The sequence below is a fragment of the Pseudophryne corroboree genome, chromosome 4 (assembly GCF_028390025.1).
Source record: "Pseudophryne corroboree isolate aPseCor3 chromosome 4, aPseCor3.hap2, whole genome shotgun sequence".
NCBI lineage: Eukaryota > Metazoa > Chordata > Amphibia > Anura > Myobatrachidae > Pseudophryne > Pseudophryne corroboree.
The window spans coordinates 883,029,984-883,047,205 of record NC_086447.1 but is presented as its reverse complement, the minus strand read 5'-3'; the positions used below and the strand labels follow the sequence as shown (position 1 = coordinate 883,047,205).

At 46.0% G+C, this 17,222-nt stretch overlaps 1 long non-coding RNA gene across 2 annotated transcripts in view; it reads left to right on the top strand.

Annotated features, from left to right (window-relative positions):
* Nucleotides 1-5,529: 5,529 nt before the first annotated feature.
* The window catches only part of LOC134911855 (uncharacterized), a 93,464-nt gene continuing 81,771 nt past the window's right edge, over nt 5,530-17,222 (top strand). Inside the window, exons 1-2 of one of the 2 annotated variants that reach the window (XR_010176902.1) lie at nt 5,530-5,589; nt 8,507-8,579. This is a non-coding gene — a long non-coding RNA (uncharacterized LOC134911855). Of the gene's footprint in view, nt 5,590-6,541; nt 6,596-8,506; nt 8,580-17,222 lie in introns of those variants that run through there. The other variant, XR_010176903.1, reaches the window with a different exon arrangement.

Sequence of the window (17,222 nt, the reverse complement as noted above, 5' to 3'; positions counted from 1 at the left end):
AGAGGAAGGGATTTACTGGTCAGTGGACTGCTTCCGCTGTCGGCCAAAGTTTTTGAACTTGTCACTGACTTATTATGAATGCGCTGCAGGTGACGTATAAGGGAGGATGTTCCGAGGTGGTTAACGTCCTTACCCCTACTTATTACAGCTTGACAAACGGAACACACGGCTTGACAAATGTTGTCCGCATTTCTGGTGAAATACTTCCACACCGAAGAGCTGATTTTTTTGGTATTTTCACCAGGCATGTCAACGGCCATATTCCTCCCACGGACAACAGGTGTCTCCCCGGGTGCCTGACTTAAACAAACCACCTCACCATCAGAATCCTCCTTGTCAATTTCCTCCCCAGCGCCAGCAACACCCATATCCTCCTCATCCTGGTGTACTTCAACACTGACATCTTCAATCTGACTATCAGGAACTGGACTGCGGGTGCTCCTTCCAGCACTTGCAGGGGGCGTGCAAATGGTGGAAGGCGCATGCTCTTCACGTCCAGTGTTGGGAAGGTCAGGCATCGCAACCGACACAATTGGACTCTCCTTGTGGATTTGGGATTTCGAAGAACGCACAGTTCTTTGCGGTGCTTTTGCCAGCTTGAGTCTTTTCAGTTTTCTAGCGAGAGGCTGAGTGCCTCCATCCTCATGTGAAGCTGAACCACTAGCCATGAACATAGGCCAGGGCCTCAGCCGTTCCTTGCCACTCCGTGTGGTAAATGGCATATTGGCAAGTTTACGCTTCTCCTCCGACAATTTTATTTTAGGTTTTGGAGTCCTTTTTTTACTGATATTTGGTGTTTTGGATTTGACATGCTCTGTACTATGACATTGGGCATCGGCCTTGGCAGACGACGTTGCTGGCATTTCATCGTCTCGGCCATGACTAGTGGCAGCAGCTTCAGCACGAGGTGGAAGTGGATCTTGATCTTTCCCTAATTTTGGAACCTCAACATTTTTGTTCTCCATATTTTAATAGGCACAACTAAAAGGCACCTCAGGTAAACAATGGAGATGGATGGATACTAGTATACTTATGGATGGACTGCCGAGTGCCGACACAGAGGTAGCTACAGCCGTGGACTACCGTACTGTACTGTGTCTGCTGCTAATATAGACTGGTTGATAATGAGATGTAGTATGTATAAAGAAGAAAGAAAAAAAAACCACGGGTAGGTGGTATACAATTATGGATGGACTGCCGAGTGCCGACACAGAGGTAGCTACAGCCGTGGACTACCGTACTGTACTGTGTCTGCTGCTAATATAGACTGGATGATAATGAGATGTAGTATGTATAAAGAAGGGGAAAAAAACCACGGGTAGGTGGTATACAATTATGGATGGACTGCCGAGTGCCGACACAGAGGTAGCTACAGCCGTGGACTACCGTACTGTACTGTGTCTGCTGCTAATATAGACTGGATGATAATGAGATGTAGTATGTATAAAGAAGAAAGAAAAAAAAAACCACGGGTAGGTGGTATACAATTATGGACGGACTGCCGAGTGCCGACACAGAGGTAGCTACAGCCGTGGACTACCGTACTGTACTGTGTCTGCTGCTAATATAGACTGGTTGATAATGAGATGTAGTATGTATAAAGAAGAAAGAAAAAAAAACCACGGGTAGGTGGTATACAATTATGGATGGACTGCCGAGTGCCGACACAGAGGTAGCTACAGCCGTGGACTACCGTACTGTACTGTGTCTGCTGCTAATATAGACTGGATGATAATGAGATGTAGTATGTATAAAGAAGAAAGCAAAAAAAACCACGGGTAGGTGGTATACAATTATGGATGGACTGCCGAGTGCCGACACAGAGGTAGCTACAGCCGTGGACTACCGTACTGTACTGTGTCTGCTGCTAATATAGACTGGATGATAATGAGATGTAGTATGTATAAAGAAGAAAGAAAAAAAAACCACGGGTAGGTGGTATACAATTATGGACGGACTGCCGAGTGCCGACACAGAGGTAGCTACAGCCGTGGACTACCGTACTGTACTGTGTCTGCTGCTAATATAGCCTGGTTGATAATGAGATGTAGTATGTATAAAGAAGAAAGAAAAAAAAACCACGGGTAGGTGGTATACAATTATGGATGGACTGCCGAGTGCCGACACAGAGGTAGCTACAGCCGTGGACTACCGTACTGTACTGTGTCTGCTGCTAATATAGACTGGATGATAATGAGATGTAGTATGTATAAAGAAGAAAAAAAAAACCACGGGTAGGTGGTATACAATTATGGATGGACTGCCGAGTGCCGACACAGAGGTAGCTACAGCCGTGGACTACCGTACTGTACTGTGTCTGCTGCTAATATAGACTGGATGATAATGAGATGTAGTATGTATAAAGAAGAAAGAAAAAAAAAACCACGGGTAGGTGGTATACAATTATGGATGGACTGCCGAGTGCCGACACAGAGGTAGCTACAGCCGTGAACTACCGTACTGTGTCTGCTGCGACTGGATGATAAATAATGATATAAAAAATATATATATATCACTACTGCAGCCGGACAGGTATATATTATATAATGACGGACCTGCTGGACACTGTCTGTCAGCAGAATGAGTTTTTTATAGAATAAAAAAACACCACACAAGTCACACGACGAGTGTTTAACTTTTTCAGGCAATCACAATATAGTATACTATACTGGTGGTCAGTGTGGTCAGGTCACTGGTCAGTCACACTGGCAGTGGCACTCCTGCAGCAAAAGTGTGCACTGTTTAATTTTAATAATATGTATGTACTCCTGGCTCCTGCTATAACCTATAACTGCTCCCCAGTCTCCCCCACAATTAAGCTGTGTGAGCACAGTCAGATATTATACATAGATGATGCAGCACACTGGGCTGAGCACAGATATGGTATGTGACTGAGTCACTGTGTATCGTTTTTTTCAGGCAGAGAACGGATTATATTAAATAAAACTGCACTGGTGGTCACTGGTCAGTGGTCAGTCACTAGTAAACTCTGCACTCTCTAGTACTCCTAAGCTCCAGTAAATCAAGTGTCTCTGTCTCAATCTCACTCTCTCTCTTCTAATCTAAATGGAGAGGACGCCAGCCACGTCCTCTCCCTATCAATCTCAATGCACGTGTGAAAATGGCGGCGACGCGCGGCTCCTTATATAGAATCCGAGTCTCGCGATAGAATCCGAGCCTCGCGAGAATCCGACAGCGTCATGATGACGTTCGGGCGCGCTCGGGTTAACCGAGCAAGGCGGGAAGATCCGAGTCGCTCGGATCCGTGTAAAAAAAGCTGAAGTTCGGGCGGGTTCGGATTCCGAGGAACCGAACCCGCTCATCTCTAATAGATACACACACACTATTTGGAGACAGTCCAGGACACATCATTAGACACATCAAAGCCACTGGTGCATTCCCAGCTAAACCACTGTGCCAATATATGGAGGATATTTAATATTTGATAGATGCCCTTATATTGGACCTTACAGTGAAAGCAATTCAAGTGGATTTGTGACACATCTGTGGTTGCTGAAAAACTGGAGCTATCAATAGACTAAAAGCAATATATAAATACATGAGGTATACAAGCTCTGTGGCTGTTAAAAAAAAACTGGAGATATCAGGACATTAAAAACACCCCTGATGAAGGCAAATGTCTGACGAAACGCGTTGGGTATTGTGGAATCTGTATTAATATTAATGTAAGAACAGAGTTTTAAACTATTAAACATTGTTATTAATGAATGTTATTGGTCTTACGAAAACTGAAAGGCTGATTACTTTTTGTTGGGTGATCTTAGTGCGAGAGTTCTATTTCAGAAGAAGAGCTAACCATTCTGCATAGCTAAAAATCTGCACCTTATGAAATAAAATATAACTGCCTCCGAAGAAGTGGGGAGTACCACTGGACAATATCTATAAAAAGTGCTCCCAGGGACATTACTATATAATATCAAACTAGTGGACTTGGGGCAGAAATCCACTACCCAAAAGGATGTGACCTAAAGTGAACCAAATAAAACACACATCAAGCCTTAAGTAGTCTGGAATCTGTTCAGTAATACGCAGAACATCACAGTAACATGGGCAAATCTCTGCACAAGCGAAAAGCACAAATCTTTTTTCTTAAGCTTTTTACTATGTTGAAGCAGTAGCGGGCTTACAGAAAAGAAATACTCGCCAGAAACCACCTGCAGGGAATCTGCCTCTTCATGACAAATCTCTCGGCAACCACCGATGTAGTTACCATGATTAACTTGCTTGGAACATGACTTCAGACAAAGCTCAGCGTCCATATGAAAAGTAATTTAATATAAACACATCCGTTGTTTATGCCTCCCTTTAAACCAGGACACTCATGAATTACAAAGGTTCTGTGGGTGCCTGACATCAAGCCTGCATTTCACCTGGTTTTAATCAGCCACAGAACTTTTGTAATTCATGAGTGTCCCGGTTTAAAGGGATAGTATGGTAAGCCTACCTATAATTGTCCAATGCCAATCTTGTTTCCTGCAGGTGTCCAAATGAAATGCCAACTAAATAACTAAATAATGCAGAGATGACCGTGAGTTGGTGAGAAAGCGCCACAGCCCAAACTATTAGTTACTATATATATATATATATATATATATATATATATATCTATCACAGAGGCGCTGCACTCACTATAATAAATAATGGGGTTTACTGACAGTCTCACCTTTAAAACATACTTGCCTACCTGACCCTCTCCATGAGGGAGAAAATGCTCTGTTCCTGGACTTTCCTGGTAATGTATGATTGCCATCACCTGTGGTGAAACACCTTTCTTATCAATTACCTAGCTCACCACAGGTGATGGCAATCCTACATTACCAGGAAAGTCCAGGAACAGAGCATTTTCTCCCTCATGGAGAGGGTCAGGTAGGCAAGTATGCTTTAAAAGCCAATGTGCTGTGAGCTTTATACCAGTTAGAATACCTAATGTCTAACACTACTGTGATAGGAAGTGCCATCAGGTGCGCAAGAATGTTTTGAGGTTGACGGGGGCGCAGAAAAAATTACATATTGGGGTAGCACTTACCTCCGATACCCAGGGCCAGATTAACAATTGGGCGGATGGAGCTGCAGCTCCAGGCCTTCAAATAAAAATAGGCCCATCATCAGCCATAAATCATAAGTATTGAAAATGTATTTTCTCACAAAGTTATTCAATTTATATGTATTCGGTGACAGAGATCTAATAGTGTAGGGCAGTGGTTCCCAAACTTTTTTTAAATCTCGGCGCCACACTCACAGTGCACTGGTCACAGCTCCTCTCCTTCTCAGTATAGGCCTTTGAACATTTTCAGCTCCAGGCCCACGTGGCCCTTAATCCAGCCCTGCCGATACCCATGGTGACTTGCCATTTAAAAAGTGTGCTGCCGCAGCGTGCTATACCATGCGCTGTCCTAGCCACCTCTTCACAGATGCTCTACTGGGAGGAGGCGTGGCCATGTTGAGCTTGCTGGGACATCTCCGCCTCCTCCCAGTAATACATCTGTGAAGAGCCGGCTAGGGCAGCACATGGTATAGCACGCTGCAACACAGAACCTTTTAAAGGACAAGTCTCCGTGGATATCGGAGGTAAGCGCTTCTCCTCCCCAGCTCCTGCGCCTCTGTCATATTTGGGGGTTAGCATGCTGTCATGTATATTATGCAATCTTACGCAAAACAATACATTTTTTTGAACTGATACATCCCATCCCCAATCTCATAAAAAAATCTCCATCTTTATTAACCTCATTAAAGCAGTAACCCCCTTATCCTAATGGTGCCCATACACTTGTGAGATAATCGGTTCTAACCTTCGATTTCAACCGCATCTGTGTGAGAAATCGAAGGATTGTATGCACATTTTAGGTACCTTTTGACGCGATCCGCGAGCACGCTGGTCGAATCTTGCGTCTCAATATAGTATGTGCTGCACTTAATATTTATTGAATCGCAGTGCGATTGCATGTGTTTTTAAATCTATTGCATGATCGCATGGTAATCACTTTGGCAGTTCAGGTGCAATTTCATCACATCTGAACTGCCGCCCCGCGATGTCGCGTCGCGGGGCATCGCACAAGTGTATGGGCATTAGTACTACCTACCATAATCCACACCACCTTTCCCATATGCCCTAATTTACCTGTTGAAACGCTCTTCTGTCCCCCTGTTTAGCGCTTTCCTTGTAGCTGGAACTCTTGCTCCCCCCTCTGGTGCTATTTTTTTTCCTCCCACTTCTCCTCTGTCACCCGTGGCACATGCCCCACCACCCGTCCCTACCACCTATCTGCATCACTGGGTAGGAGCAGACTTTAGTTCCCACAGTCAAGCATAGCACATTGTATGGAGACTGTGGTATATTTTCACATATGCATTAGAGGCTTAATAAATAGCTACAGTATGTTACTTAATTTCCCATCTCCAGTACTCGGGGACCCCTAAAAGTGCATATTTTACAGCTGTCCTCAGTATCACAAAATTGAATAATTAGCGGCACTCGTGGATCGTTTAAAATGTGTCAGCCAGTAATGATTACACCTGTGCAACGACTTGGAGCTCTAGGGACTGGAGTTAAGAAACACATGTGTACTGTATAGGGGTGAGAATTAGGCCCTATACTCTGGTTCTCACTTATGGGAAAGTCACTATTGGTTTAATGTGATATATGCTGCACACAATAATACAAAGCAATGCACACACAGAAAGAATCAGTGGACAGCGCTTTATCATCAAAGAAAACATGGATGTTTGTGCCAAAATGGCAATCTGTGTGTACCTGTGCACCATACTTGCCTACCTGACCCTCTCCATGAGGGAGAAAATGCTCTGTTCCTGGACTTTCCTGGTAATGTATGATTGCCATCACCTGTGGTGAGCTAGTTAATTGATAAGAAAGGTGTTTCACCACAGGTGATGGCAATCATACATTACCAGGAAAGTCCAGGAACAGAGCATTTTCTCCCTCATGGAGAGGGTCAGGTAGGCAAGTATGCTGTGCACAGGGGTCACTATCATGTGTACCTGTGCACAGGGGTCACTATCATGTATATCTGTGCACAAGGGTCACTATCATGTGTACCTGTGCACAGGGGTCACTATCATGTGTACCTGTGCACAAGGGTCACTATCATGTGTTACTGTGTGTACCTGGGTGCAGGGGTCATTACCACGTGTACCTGTGTACAGGGATGTACCTGTGTGCAGGAGTCATTACCATGTGTAACTGTGTGTACCTGTGGACACGGGTGTTTCTGTGTGATGTGTTCAGTACTTGGTTACATGGGTGCAGGAGTCATTACCTGTTCTGCTTCCAGCGGCACTATAAGTCCTCAGTACATTTCCTGCAATGTTACATTATTGCATACTTGCCTACCTGACCCTCTCCATGAGGGAGAAAATGTTCTGTTCCTGGACTTTCCTGGTAATGTATGATTGCCATCCAGTGGCGTAAGTTCGTCCCAGTTGCCCGGAGGCAAGATAAATATTGGTGCCCCCCTATTTCCTATATCAAGATAAGTGTGTGTGTGTGTGTGTGTGTGTGTGTGTGTGTGTGTATACTGTATTTATACATTTAATTGTCTTTTATTTTAAACCATACATTTCTTAGCAGTCATACCCAGGATTAGAACCCATGACCTGTTACACTATCAGCAAACACTTTACTGATGGAGTTATTTGCTCCTGTACAGGAAGTATGAGAATTCTAACTATATGAAGTTACGTGTAATTGTCAGAGAAGTATCTTCATATAGTTAAAATTCTTATATTTCCTATACAGGAGCAAAAAGCTTCATCAGTAAGGTGCTGCTTCCAGCGTAATAGGTCATGGGTTCTAATCCTGGATATGACAATTGTAAAATGTGTATCTACAGTATAATAAATAGGGTGTGATTTGTAAGGTGCAGGGACCAGTGAGGAAGTCGGCCACTGAAGAGATAGCGGCAGCTATCAATTAACTTAATTCAATGGTGTCACAGAATGGGAGGAGAGGTGCCCCCCTACAGAGCAGGATGCCTCCGTTGCCTCCCAGAGTTCTGCCTCTGTTGCCATCACCTGTGGTGAGCTAGTTAATTGATAAGAAAGGTGTTTCACCACAGGTGATGGCAATCATACATTACCAGGAAAGTCCAGGAACAGAGAATTTTCTCCCTCATGGAGAGGGTCAGGTAGGCAAGTATGCATTATTGACAGGTCATGTGTGGCTGTCCAGCAGCTGTGGTACTACAAGTCTAAGCATGAAATGAGTCTTGCAGTTCCACAAATGCTCAAGAACCACACCATGTCCTCATTATTTTTCCGGGCGATCCGGGTCACATCCAGTTACTGTATTTATTAACTGAACTCTCTGCAAAAGATAATTCAGCTCCAGTAATTATGGCGCATTATCATCACAAACACATAGAATGAATAATTATAGGCAACAAAAATGGAAACTGTGATGAAACTTGAGGTAATAACTTGAGCGCTCACAATAATAAAGCCTTTTATTTTTATTCCTGCTTTATCGCAGATGACAGACTACATAAGAAGTCGACTGAGATAGACTAATGAGCGTCCGACGGAACCATGTGTGGAATTTCTGGGTAATTCATTTCCTGAGAGCCATCATTTGACACTTGGTGAATTTGTGAAATCATTTGATGTAAAATCAGCCAACGCTGTTAATATTGCCAATCTCTGGGAAGTAGCATGTCTTCACATCCATTCGCATTAGACATGGAACTCGCAGGAGAAACAGGGGCACCACATATCCCAGCATGACTTTGTGCCTTAACTACTTTTCTTTTAATATACTGTAAATTGTTTGCAAGTCACGTATAGAACATGAGTACTGATAATTATACCGAGTATACAGAACACGATTATTGAATGTAAACAGGGGAAATGTAATACCGTGCCAGATGCAGGCTTCTACGCAATTATGGCGAGTCTGTCTGTTTTTTAGAAGCAGCAATCATTTATAAGGCAAAACCAGGGGTGTAGGCCCTAATGACACTCCAGGTGTTTTTGCCGTGGCTCTGCAAGCTACAGGGTGCCGTTCTAAGGCAAATGCAGGTGCTAACTGGGCAGAAACAGTGACGCCACCTAATCACCAGAAAAGAGTTTCTAGGAATTATTGTTAAAGTTCCAAAGTTGACCCATTAGCTGGAGATACCCATATATCTTTGCATCATATGCAGAGCCTGATTAAGGGTGATATACTTGTAGAGAACATGATGGTGCGCCGATTGTGAATTGCCTGAAACCACCGGCAGTGCTACTGTATGCAGGGGTGCAGAAAATGGGGTTCTCAGGGCTTGCATATTCCAGAGCACACTAGTGCACACTGCACAAGGGCATGGCTGAAACCAGCATTTGCACCCATGACTGCGGAAACTGATGCTAGTGTTACACCCCAGGGTTGGCGGCAGAGGTGCTGATTTATGTTTTTGCTGGTGGGTGCTCAAACCTGTGATGTCCGCCAGCGAGGGGGCGTTACCTCGCTAAAATGGGTGTGGTATCGCTATAAAAATGGGCGTGGCCTCGCAGGAAAAGACTACCTTACACTCCAGTTTTTGACCCTTCCCCAACTGCCGGCCACCACAGGGAAAAAAAAAAATTCCACCATATTAAGCCCCACACAGTAATGCCCCTTGCACCATATTATGACACACACCGCAATGCCCATGATACATTGGGGCAGATGTATTAACCTGGAGAAGGCATAAGGAAGTGATAAACCAGTGATATGTTCAAGGTGATAAAGGCACCAGCCAATCAGCTCCAATATGTAAATTAACAGTTAGGATCTGATTGGCTGGTGCCTTTATCACCTTGCACATATCACTGGTTTATCACTTCCTTATGTCTTCTCCAGGTTAATACATCTGCCCCAATGTGTCCTACAGTAAAGCTTCTAATTACTTTTAAATTACCTGGGTTTCATGTGCTGGGTGTCATGCTCATTTTCAGGGGTTTCATGCACTGGGTGTCATGCTCATTGCCAGGGGTTTCATGGGCTTGGTATCTTGATCGTTGCCAAGGGTTTCATGCTCTGGGATCCATGCACGTTGCCAGGGGTTTCATTCTCTGGGACAGGTGTCATGCTCATTGCTAGGGGTAATACTCATTGCCATTGTTAATACTAGTTGCCAGCAGTGTGTAATGCTAGTTGCCAGCAGTGTATAATGCTAGTTGCCAGGGGTGTGTAATGCTTGTTGTCAGGGGTGTGTACAGCCAGCCACAGTCAGCCAGCCCACCAGCTCCCACCTGCTCCCCTGCCTGCCTGCTCCCTCTCTCTCCTCCCTGTCATAGTACTCCAAGTGGAGTACTATGACAGGGAGGAGGGGGAGTAGTCGGGACAGGGGAAAGTGCCGCCTCGGGCACCCGTGGGTGCTCATCATTTTCTGTGGGTGTTCAGGCCCGGGAGCACCCACAGAATTGGCATCTATGGTTGGTGGGTATGTCTAAGTGGTTAAGAGAGGTATCACAGGTGTTGGGTGGCTATGTGACAGACCTTTCCCCTGAAATGCTTCTCCCTATACCTTGTTCTGTATTCGGATTCAGAGAAGTAGGATAGATTAATATGAAACAGGAGTGAGTCAGCAATTCCAACAGGATGTCTTTTTATTGAGCTGCAATGAACTCTGGATTGAAGATGGTGATTGGTTAATTGGCATTCAATTTGAAGAATCCCAAAAAGAAGAACTGGGCATAATAGACGAACAAATAGAAGCCAATTGGCTGTACTTCACACTGCAAAGGAGCATTCAATATGCAAGAGACAAATCATTTCAATCACAAAAGAATGGCAGAATATCATTGGAATCACAGATGAACACATTAATTAGAATCACAATTATGCATTAGGGCATTGGAATCACAGTTTGTAATGTGTTGATGATGAGATTGATTAAACCAATCAGCATTGACATAATATTTATAATTTGCATACTATAAAATTATTCAGAGCAGCTGATTGGATGCCATGGGCATCTTCTCCAATGGATCACTTCTCCACTCTGTTCACTGCTTAATACATCTCCCCCTAAGGCTTTAGCAGTAAATTACATGGTCATTTTGAGGCTTGTCTACCGTACTTTACCTTGGGAACCCTCTTTAATTAAGCTGTCCGGCCACTGCCAACATGGTATGAACTAAGGGGTCTATTTATTAAGCCTTGGATGGAGATAAAGTGGACGGAGATAAAGTACCAGCCAATCAGCTCCTAATTGTAATTTTTCAAACACAGCCTGTGACATGGCAATTAGGAACTGATTGGCTGGTACTTTATTTCCCACCACTTTATCTACATCCAAGGCTTAGAGGGTTTAGCATGAAATACCTACAATCAAAATCCAGACGATCAAAATATCGACAACAATTAGCCGACGGTCACAATACTGACAAGGCCAAAATACCGGCAAGGTCAAAATACCGACATTTAAAATGTCGACAGGTCAAAAAGTTGATACAAAGTTTTCAGTTTTTTGTATGTATGTCGACATAGGTTGATATGGACACCGTATAAGTGTACTGCGTCCCCTTGCATAGCACACTATTATATTCCCCATCCAGGTCCACTGGGGTGGTAAAGTATGCACAAGTCAGTTTCAATGAAAATCTTGTGTCGACTTTTTGACCTGTCGACATTTTAAATGTTGGTATTTTGACCTTGTTGGTATTTTAAAAGTTGGTTAATGGTTGTCGGTATTTTGACCGTCGGGATTTTGATTGCAGGTAAATTGACCGCATCCCATCCGGGAGATCTAGGCTGCATTCTAATCTGCTTAATGGTTGATCGATTTTAAGTGACTTCAATTTTGCGGATACCTGCAGAACTCCAACATTTAGTGGTGGTGCTACACGTTTTATTCAGAGTACATCTTAATTCACATTGATATAGGGGGTCATTCCGAGTTGTTCGCTCGCTGCCATTTTTAGCAGAATTGCGATCAGGCTAAAAACCGGCAATTCTGCGCATGCGTATGGGCGCTAAGTACTTTCACACAAAACGATGCAATTTTACGCAGGGCTGTGCGACGCTTTTCAGTCGCTCTGCTGATCGGTGAGTGATTGACAGGAAGTGGGTGTTTCTGGGTGGTAACTCAGCGTTTTCCGGGAGTGTGCTAAAAAACGCAGGCGTGCCAGACGAAAACGCAGGAGTGGCTGGGGAAACGGGGGAGTGGCTGGCCGAATGCAGGGCGTGTTTGTGACGTCAAACCAGGAACCAAACAGTCTGCAGTGATCGCAATCTAGGAGTAGGTCTGGAGCTACTCAGAAACTGCAGGGAAATATTTAATAGCAGAACTGCTAACCTTTCGTAAGCAATTCTGCTAAGCTAAGATACACTCCCAGAGGGCGGCGGCCTAGTGTGTGCAGTGCTGCTAAAAGCAGCTAACGAGCGATCAACTCGGAATGAGGGCCATAACCTGTTGTGAGAACCTGGATGGTTTCAATAGATTTGTAAGTAGGTATGTGAAATGGAGGTTAGTCCACACAGATGTCCTTAACCTGGCTTGCAGGTTTATTGGTAACAGCGGTGCACACAGTGATAACAGGGGTAACATTCTTGCCTAGCCCCAGTTTTTCAAGCAGTCGTTCTACCCACAGAAGAGTGGACATCTCTCCCAACAGGGGCGTTTCTAGAGGAGGAGGCACATGTGCAGGCTCCATCTGGGCCCCCTACTCTCTAGCCGGCATTGCTGTATCTCTGGGCACTAGTGTCCCTAGCGCTTTCCCAGAGTCTATAGCGCATGTGCAGATCTCCAGGGAAATGGGGCAGTGGGCATTTTCCCAGTGATTTTCCTACTGCTAATGCATGCATGGACCCCCGTGTGCACCGCACACACTGCACCCATTATAAATACGCCAGTGTCTCCGGCATTCCACCTGCGTTTTGCGGTGCCATGTGAAGAGGTGGGGCTAAATTATGCAAATTCTCATCATTTAGCCCCACCCACTCCCCGTGCAGATCCACAAATCACTGTATTTTAGGGGTGGGGCCTAGTGACTGACAGCCCCCTCCCAAAGTAGCATGCAGCGTCTCCTCTCCAAGACCTCCAAGTCAGGCAAATATGGGCTGTAACAGTAGTGGTCTCCGGCAATAGCTATAACAGCGGTAATGAAGGTAATACAAGTCTCATCTGAGGAGCTGAGTACTGTATGCGTTTGCAATACTGTGACACTTGTGCCAAGTCATGCAATCACAGTGACGTCAACCCTCCAGGGTCACTGCTACCAGGGGCTGGCTGGCAACTTTTAGCCTGGGGGGCAAGTCCAGAGCACTGGCCCAAAAGTAATGGCGCCATCCTAAATGGAGGTGTTTTTGTTTAAAAAATATTTATTAATAAAAAAAAAAATGAGGCCTGGTGTAAATTATCCCAAAGATACTTTATTATAAATTTGTCAGTGGGGCCGCGGCTTCAGCAGAGCTGTGTAGTGCAGGGGTGGCCAACCAGTCAGTGGCAAAGAGCCAGAAAAGATCTGTAGTCAAGGGCAAGAGCCATATCATGCGCGCGCCGAAGCCCCCACAGTGCCAGATACATATACGCCCCCACAGTGCCAGATACATATATTCATCCACAGTGCCAGATACATATATTCCTCCACAGTGCCAGATACATATATTCCTCCACAGTGCCAGATACATATATTCCTCCACAGTGCCAGATACATTTATTCCTCCACAGTGCCAGATACATATATTCCTCCACAGTGCCAGATACATATATTCCTCCACAGTGCCAGATACATATATGTTCCCCAGTGCCAGATATGCCCACAGTGTCAGATACACATGTCCCCCCAGTGCCAAATATGCCCCCAGTGCCAGATATGCCCCCACTGCTAACTACACGTCTCCCCAGTGCCAGATACACATGCCACCCAGTGCCAGATACACGTCCCCCCAGTGACAGATACACATGCCCCCACCCCAGTGCCAGATATGTTCCCAGTGCCAGATATGCCCCCAGTGTCAGATACACGTCCCCCCAGTGCCAGATACACATGCCCCCCCCCCAGTGGCAGATATGCCCCCAGTGCCAAATATGCCCCCGCTGTCAGCTACACGTCTCCCCAGTGCCAGATATGCCCCCACTGCCAGCTACACCTCTCCCCAGTGCCAGATATGCCCCCAGTGCCAGATACATGTCCCCCCCAGTGCCAGATATGCCCTCAGTGCCAGAAACACATGTCCCCCCAGTGCCAGATATGTCCCCAGTGTAAGATACGCATGTCCCCACACTGCGCCTCCCCCCCCCCCCCAAGTGCTGCTCACCGCTGTGCTGCTGCTCTGCTCAGTCTGCTGTTTGTAAGGGGAAGAGAGCGCAGCGTGCGCCTCTCCTGCCCCTCAGTCTCCACTCTCCGGTAGCATTGATTCTCTCTAATAAGATGTCGGTCCGTGAGCCAGTCAGAGTTCGTGGACTAGCAGCTAAGACTCCAGATTGGCTGCCGATCCGCGAGCTCTGATTGGCTCACGGGTCGGCGCCGGGCACTGCAGACTAGGGCAGCGGGAGGCGCCGCGGGAGTTTACGAGCCGCATGCAGAGATAGAGAGAGCCACATGTGGCTCAAGAGCCGTGGGTTGGCCACCGCTGGTGTAGTGGAAGGTGGCGGCCGGCCCGTGACCCTTGGCAGTAGCGTGGCCCGGGGGGCACATGGCACCATTCCCCCAAAGCCAGCTGCCTCTGACTGCTACAGAGAAACAGTACAGATGGTGTAATAGCATTAATGCCGCACAGCCCTGAGATCAGGGGTTCAATTCCCACCACAGCCCTAATTGTGTAGAGTTTGTATATTCTTCCCGTACTTGTGTGGGTTTCCTTTGGGCACTCCGGTTTCCTCTCACAATTCAAAAATATACTGGTAGGTTAATTGGCTCCCAACTGAAATGAACTCTTGTTGTACTGTAAGTGTGTGTATGTACATGGGCACTGGGCAGACTAGACTAGGCCAAGTGGTTCTTATTTGCTGTAACATTCTATGGGGGTCATTCCGACCTGATCGCGCGCTAGGATTTTTTGCTGCGCTGCGATCAGGTCAGAACTGAGCATGTGTATGCACCACAATGCGCAGGTGCGTCGTACGGGTACAAAGCGGATTATTGCTGAGCAATGGATTTAACGAAGAATCCATTCGCACAGCCGATCGCAAGAAGATTGCCCGGAAGAAGGCGTTTGTGGGTGGCAACTGACCGTTTTCTAGGAGGTATTGGGAAAATGCAGGCGTGTCCAAGCGTTTGCAGGGCGGGTGTCTGACGCCAATTCCGGCAAAGAACAGGCTGAAGTGATCGCAGCGGCTGAGTCCATTCTGAGCTACTCAGAAACTGCACAAAACTTTTTTGTAGTGCTCGGCTGCACAAGCAATCACACCCTTGCAAAGCAAACATACACTCCCCCATAGGCGGCAACTATCTGTTCGCAGCGCTCCAAAAAATAGCTAGCGAGCCGAGCGATCAACTTGGAATGACCTCCTATGTTTCTACAGTATGTTATACAGCGAGATGAAGACAGTGCAGGCGCTCACTCCCCTCTAACAATTCACTCATTCTATCTAGATCATAGATGAAATCCTGAACCTTTATCTTTTTACCGGAGTCCAGTGATGCCCCATTCATTATATCATTATAGCAGAAGCAGAATGTGTGACAGTGCTGCATCCGGGGAAATCACTGAGAGGAACTGCCCTTCCCCACCCCCATACACAGAGGGTCATTTCCATTTTATGGGGGTGTCCGGCAATAGCAGGAGAGCAGACAGGACTGGGACTGGACGCTGTCGTAAAACTGCCGCACATTGCAGCACCCTTAATTCCAGAAGTCCACACCAGACATACCAGCTGTTGTGGAACCAGGGCCGGTTCTAGCTCTTTTGGCGCCCCGGGTGGAAAATAGGGGCGTGGCTTCATACAGGGGGCGTGGTCAGTTACGCCCCCTGTAGAGTTGTGCCCCCATTTGTGCCACCAGTAGCGCCGCTTACACACAAATAAAAAAATACTTACAATCCCCGCTCCTGATTCCCGACCGCTGCAGATCGGCGCCGGCGCCGCTCCTCTCCTCGGATCTATGGGAGAGACGTAATGACGTCTCTCCCATAGCACAGCATACACAGACACTAGAGGTCAAATATGACCCCTAGCGTCTGTGTCAGTCCCACAATGCTGTGCGGTGCGCGATGACGTCAGCGCACTGCACAGCAAAGGTCCTCTCCACGAAGGTAAACTAGACGCATAGCGTCTAGTACCCTTCACAGCGGGGGACACAGCGGGGGGCACAGTAGCAGATCTTGCCATGGTGCGGGGCCCTCCGGAAGGCGGCGCCCCGGGCAAAAGTCCTGCTTGCCCGTGGCAAGATACGCTACTGTGTGGAACTACAGGTCCCAGTCAGTCTTCTCAACCTCTGTTCCCAATGCTGATGTGTATTACCACTAATACTGTATAAAATGGACTGGACAGGTTTGCAGGCTCTGCTTTTCCAGCTGTAGTAAACCACAATTGTTGTATTAAACATCCCAACAAATCAGATGAGTGAGGCCGGTGGGGAGGTCAGAACCTGAATACTATCTGGCCGCACTACAGAACATTACAGAGAAAAGATTGTTATCTTGCTTTGTGTTCTATCCGCACACAATGTAATGAAAATGTGGCAGTAAGCTCTGGGGTCCCGGCCCCTTTATATCACTGTATAGAGCAGAGATCAGGGACAGACACTGAGATAAAGGGAATATAGGAGCCAGACAGAGCCCTCAGTCCCTCTGAATACAGAATGTCTTCTGCATGCAGGGCAAAGCTTGGACACAGGATAGATAGTGTACAGCACAAGTATTAAACCATTAAATATGGAGTTTCCGCTGCAGCATTATATAAGTGCTATTGTATTAGTGATTGGAATTCTACTATTAAAGGAAGCATTGTTATTATTGTAAAATAAGGGCTGATTCTTTATAAACTATGATCAGCCCCTGAAAACGAAGAATCCTTATCGCGCATATTGGGGTAAATTTACTAAGGTGTGGGAGTTTTTTTTAGAACTGGTGATGTTGCCCGTAGCAACCGATCTTATCTTCTAGAAGCAGCTAGATTAATGTTAAGTAGAATCTGATTGGTTGCTATGAGCACCATCACCATCCCACATTGGTAAATTTGACCCTTGGTGTCAATAATTCAATTTAGTTTTTCTCCGGGCGAATGTAACATTGTAAATCACCAGGACACAGTCGCACTGATCAGTAGGAAGCAGTAGTCACT